The following is a 4,701-nucleotide window of genomic DNA, read 5'->3' on the forward strand; positions in this document are numbered from 1 at the left end:
TGTCTTCTGACCATTTTTCAATTGGATTATTTGTCTTTTTGATATTGAGGTGTTAGAGTTTTCTACAAATTCTAGAGATAAGTCCTTTGTCTGATATGTCATTGCTGAATATGTTTTCCCATTCTGTAGGTTCTCTTTACACTTTTGGAGAAGGCTTTTGATGCACATAAAAATTTAATTTTTATAAGGTCCCAATCATCTAGCTTATTTTCTGCTGTTTATTCATCTTGGGTTATGCTTGATAGTCTATTTAAGCCATAAGTTAAAACGCATAAGTTTGTCTCTACTTTTCTTTTGATGAACTTTATAATTTTAGATTTCACATTTATGTCTTGTTGATTCAAGGAATATTTTTTATTTCATTTTTTTATTTCATCTATTACCCAGTTGTTTTTAAGGTAGGTTTTATTCAGTTTCTATGTGTTTGCTCTTTTTCCACTGGTTTTCCTACTGTTGATTTCTAATGTTATAGCATTGTAATCTGAGAAGATGCTTTGCAGTATATCAATATTTTTAAGTTTATTGAGACTTGCTTTGTGACCTAACATATGATCTATCCTGAAAATGTTCATGTGTGCTAGATAAGAACATACATTGTGCTGTTGTTTGGTGGATTGCTCTGTAGATATGTAAGGTCAAGTTAGTTGATCATATTGTTTAATTCTTCATCATCTTTGTTGAGTTTCTTTCCAGTTTCTCTAACTCTTACTGAAAGTGATGTATTAAAATCTCCTACTATTACTGTGGAGTCATCTATTTTTTTCTTTTCAATTATGTTAAAGTCTGATTTATGTATATTGGGCCTCTTTCCTCGGCTGCATAGATATTTATTATGGTTATGTTATCTTGTTCAGTTGATCCTTTAGTCATTATATAATGTCCTTTCTTGTCTCTTATGGTCACTTTTGTCTCAAAGTCTGTTTTATCAGAAATTAATATTGCCATTTCTGCTTTCTTTTGGTTGCAATTTGCTTGGTATATCGTTCTCCTATCTTTGATTTTTTGTCTATTTTTGTCTTTGTGTCTAAAGTGAGTCTCTTGAGAACAACATATTTATGGGTTATGTTTTCTTATCCAGTCTTCCACTTTCCATCTTTTGAATGGTGCATTTAATCCATTGACATTCAATGTAATTATTGACAAATATGAATTTATTGATATCATTTTGTAATGTGCTTTTTCATTCTATTGCTGATTTCTTTGTTCCTTATAGTTTTCTGTGCTGAGTTCATTTTGTTTATGAACTTGTAATCATCTCCTTCGTTGCTATTGTTTTAATGTTCACTAAATATTTGTGCTTGTCTTCTTTTTTATTTTGATGTGAAGGTTTATTATTTTTCTCTAAGGTTACCTTTGATCAATCATTTTATTTCCAAGGTTAAAACAGTCTGTTCTATCTCACAATAGTCTTGACCTCCTCACCATTTAGAGGGTCTGTAACTATGCTATTTATTCCCTCTTTTTGGTTTGTAGTTTTCCTCATTTACCAGTTGATGTCTCTGATTCCCTGTTTGCATTCTTGTAAGCTTATTTTACTTTCGATACTTCTGTAACTGGGTTGGTTTCAGGGTAATGTCATCATGTGTGTTAATCATTAGTTGTTGTTTGCTGTTGTTTCTCTATTAGAAGGACTCCTCTTACCATCTCTTGTAAGATTGGTCTGGTTTTAATAAATTCATTAATTTCTGCATACCTGGAAATGTACTGATTTCAACATCATATTTCAGAGACAATTTGCTTGCTATACAATTCTTGGTTGGAGATTTTTTTCTTTCAGAGTTTATACAGATCATCCCATTACCTTCTCACCTTTATAGTTTCTGCCAAGAAATCAAACTTAGACTTATTGGTTGCCCTTTGTCAGTAACTTTTCATTTTTCCAGTGCTGTTTTCAGGATTCTTTTTTACCTTGGTTCTGGTGAGTTTGATTATGTCTCAGTGATTTTCTTTTGGGGTCAATGCTGTTGAGAGTTCATAAAACTTCTTGAAAAGATATAGTCTCCTCTTTATCCTATCAGAGAAATTCTCTTCCAACAAATCTTTGACAATTTTCTCTGTGGTTTTGTCTGTTTCTCCCTGTTCTAGAATCTGATTACACATAGGTTATTTCTCCTGATGGCATCTCACAGGACTCTTAGGCTTTCTTCATTTTTATTAGTCTTTTTTTCTCATTGATCCCTTAACAAAATATTATTACAAACTAATTAACAAGTATTCAGTCTTGTTAATTCAGTCTTCCATTAGCTTGATTCTATTCCATTACTCATTCAATGTGTTATCTATCTCAGAAATCTTAGTATTAATCTTCTGGATTTCTATTTGTTTTTGTGTCATTTCTAATTTTTTGTTTATTTTGTTAATTTGTTCTTGTAATTTTTTCCTAAATTATTCTAGAGTTGTTTTTTTTTTCTGTGTTTTCCTTGATCTGTCTCTCAGTTCATTGAAGGCACCTAAATATAAATTTTTGGTGTCCCTTATTAGGGAATTCCAATGTTGCTTCTTCCTCAGGGATATTTTCTGGGTTTGTATCCTATTCTCTTTTTTTACTACTTTAGCTCACATCTTTGTGTGGACTGTGATGGCCTGTTGTCTCTAAGACATTGTGATGTTGTTGTATTTAAGTTTAATTGGTGGTTGTATGTTGGTGTGGTTCATTCAAGCCATTTATCCCCCCATAATTTGTTTTGAAATACCTGTGTGAGGAAGGTATTGTGCTTCTCTATTCACTTGTTGTTAGTACTTAGGCACTCATCACCTGTCTCCAGGTGGTGTGATAGAGAATGAGAGTGTGTGCACAGATCTCTGTTAGCTGTCATAAAGAGCAGTTGAAGATGAGTTGAGCTAGTATTGGCCACTGTCTGTCTTTGGTCATTTGGTACAAAACATTTGGTGGTCCTCATTCAGTGGGTGGGACTGCAGGAGGTGCAGTTATGGTTGGGTTGGGTTGGAAAGGTTGCTATTTCCAACTCAGTTATGCAAAAAAAGAAAAATTTAAAAAATATTGAAAATATTAAAAATAAAAACAAGGGAACAAAAAACTCAAATCACATAAAAAACAATCACAAAAAAATTGCAATAAATGAGAAGAAAAATTTAAAATATATATTTAAAAAGGATAAAAGAAAGATAATGAGAAAAACAGGGAAATGAGCCACACTATCTGGGGAGGGAAGAATGAGAGAAAAGATCAAGAGTAAAAGAATAGTAAAGAAAAAATGAGAAAAGGGAAAGTAAGGGATGGGAAGAACCAAAAGAAAGAAAAAATAAGGGAACCAGGGAAAGAGAAGAGAAAAAAAAAAAATGGAAAAAAAGGCAGAAGATAGGAAGAATAATTTAAAAAGAAACAAACAAAAACAGAACTGTGAAGGGTGGGGCACAGCACTCAGGCTTTGTCAGGGCATAGACTGGGATGGAATTCCTGCTGACCAAGAAGGTGGGTGGAGGCAGGGGATGGCCAGAACTCTGTTCACCAGGAGGGTGTGGGGTATAAGAGTAACAAGAAGAATATCACACCTTTGTAGTCATCAGCCTCCAATGTGGTTGCCCACATGGTCCTTGGCAAATGGAGCCTATTCTTAGTTCACTGTCCAGGTAAGAATGTTACTTGCATTTATTCAAAATGGCTGTACCTGCTGCTTGCAAATATTCAAAATAGCTGCACTCTCAGGACAGCTGCTGGTGTCTACAGCTCTGTTTGTCTCCTTCTTCACTGTTTTCCTTTCTGATTGTCAGTCACCAATGCCATTTTTGCCTATGTAGTTCTTAGTTAGCAGAGTTGATTCTTAGGTTGCCACTGGGAAATAATATTGAAAGTGGCTGTGTCCTCAAGACAACCAGAAGTCCACAGCTCCATTTGTGTCCTTACTCACTGTTTTCATTCAGGTTCTTCTACTAGTTGGTATTTAATCTACTTCTTTATCTATCCCTTTAAACTCAAGTTTCTAGAATCCTCTTCTATATTGATTTGATTTTCTTTCTTATTGCTTTCTTGCAGAGGGTCTGTGTAGCTTCCCTGACCATCCCACCATCTTGTCAGAACTACACCCAAAACATTGTTTATCTAAATGTTTCAAACCTTTTCTCATGGTGTTTTGAGCACTATGTACTAAAATATGCTCACATTGACATAATTTACTACTTGTTAAATCTAAATAAAATATTTTAATGATATCACATCATCCAATTAAAATAAGTATGTTTCTAAGCATAATAATGACATAAATTTAGGTTACATTTTATAATTTCCTATGAATTTTCATATATACTGTATTATTTGTTTAAAAAGTTAACCATATACCCTCTCCTTTTACTGGAGAAAATGTGTATTCATACAAAGGTTTTACATGAATATTCTTATAGCTCTTTTTGTAATATTAAAAACTTAAAACAGCCCAACTGTCCAACAGCAAATAAATAAATAAATAGTGTGGTATATCCAAATAATGGAGTAGCATTCAGCAATAAAAATGAATGAAATATAAATACATACAAAAACATAAATTAATCTCAAAATAATTGTGCTGAATTAAAGAAACCAGACAAAAATGAGTCCATGCTATATAATTCCATTTATCTAAAACACTAGAAAATATCACCTAAATTATAGTTAGAAAAGGAGCTCTGGTAGCATAGTGCCTAAGGCACTTGACTGCTCACCAGAAGGCTAGCGGTTCAAACCCACCAGCCACTCCTCGGAAGGAA

The sequence above is a fragment of the Orycteropus afer genome, unplaced genomic scaffold (assembly GCF_000298275.1).
Source record: "Orycteropus afer afer isolate SDZICR_OR568_19922 unplaced genomic scaffold, OryAfe1.0 scaffold00022, whole genome shotgun sequence".
In the NCBI taxonomy this organism is placed as follows: domain Eukaryota; kingdom Metazoa; phylum Chordata; class Mammalia; order Tubulidentata; family Orycteropodidae; genus Orycteropus; species Orycteropus afer.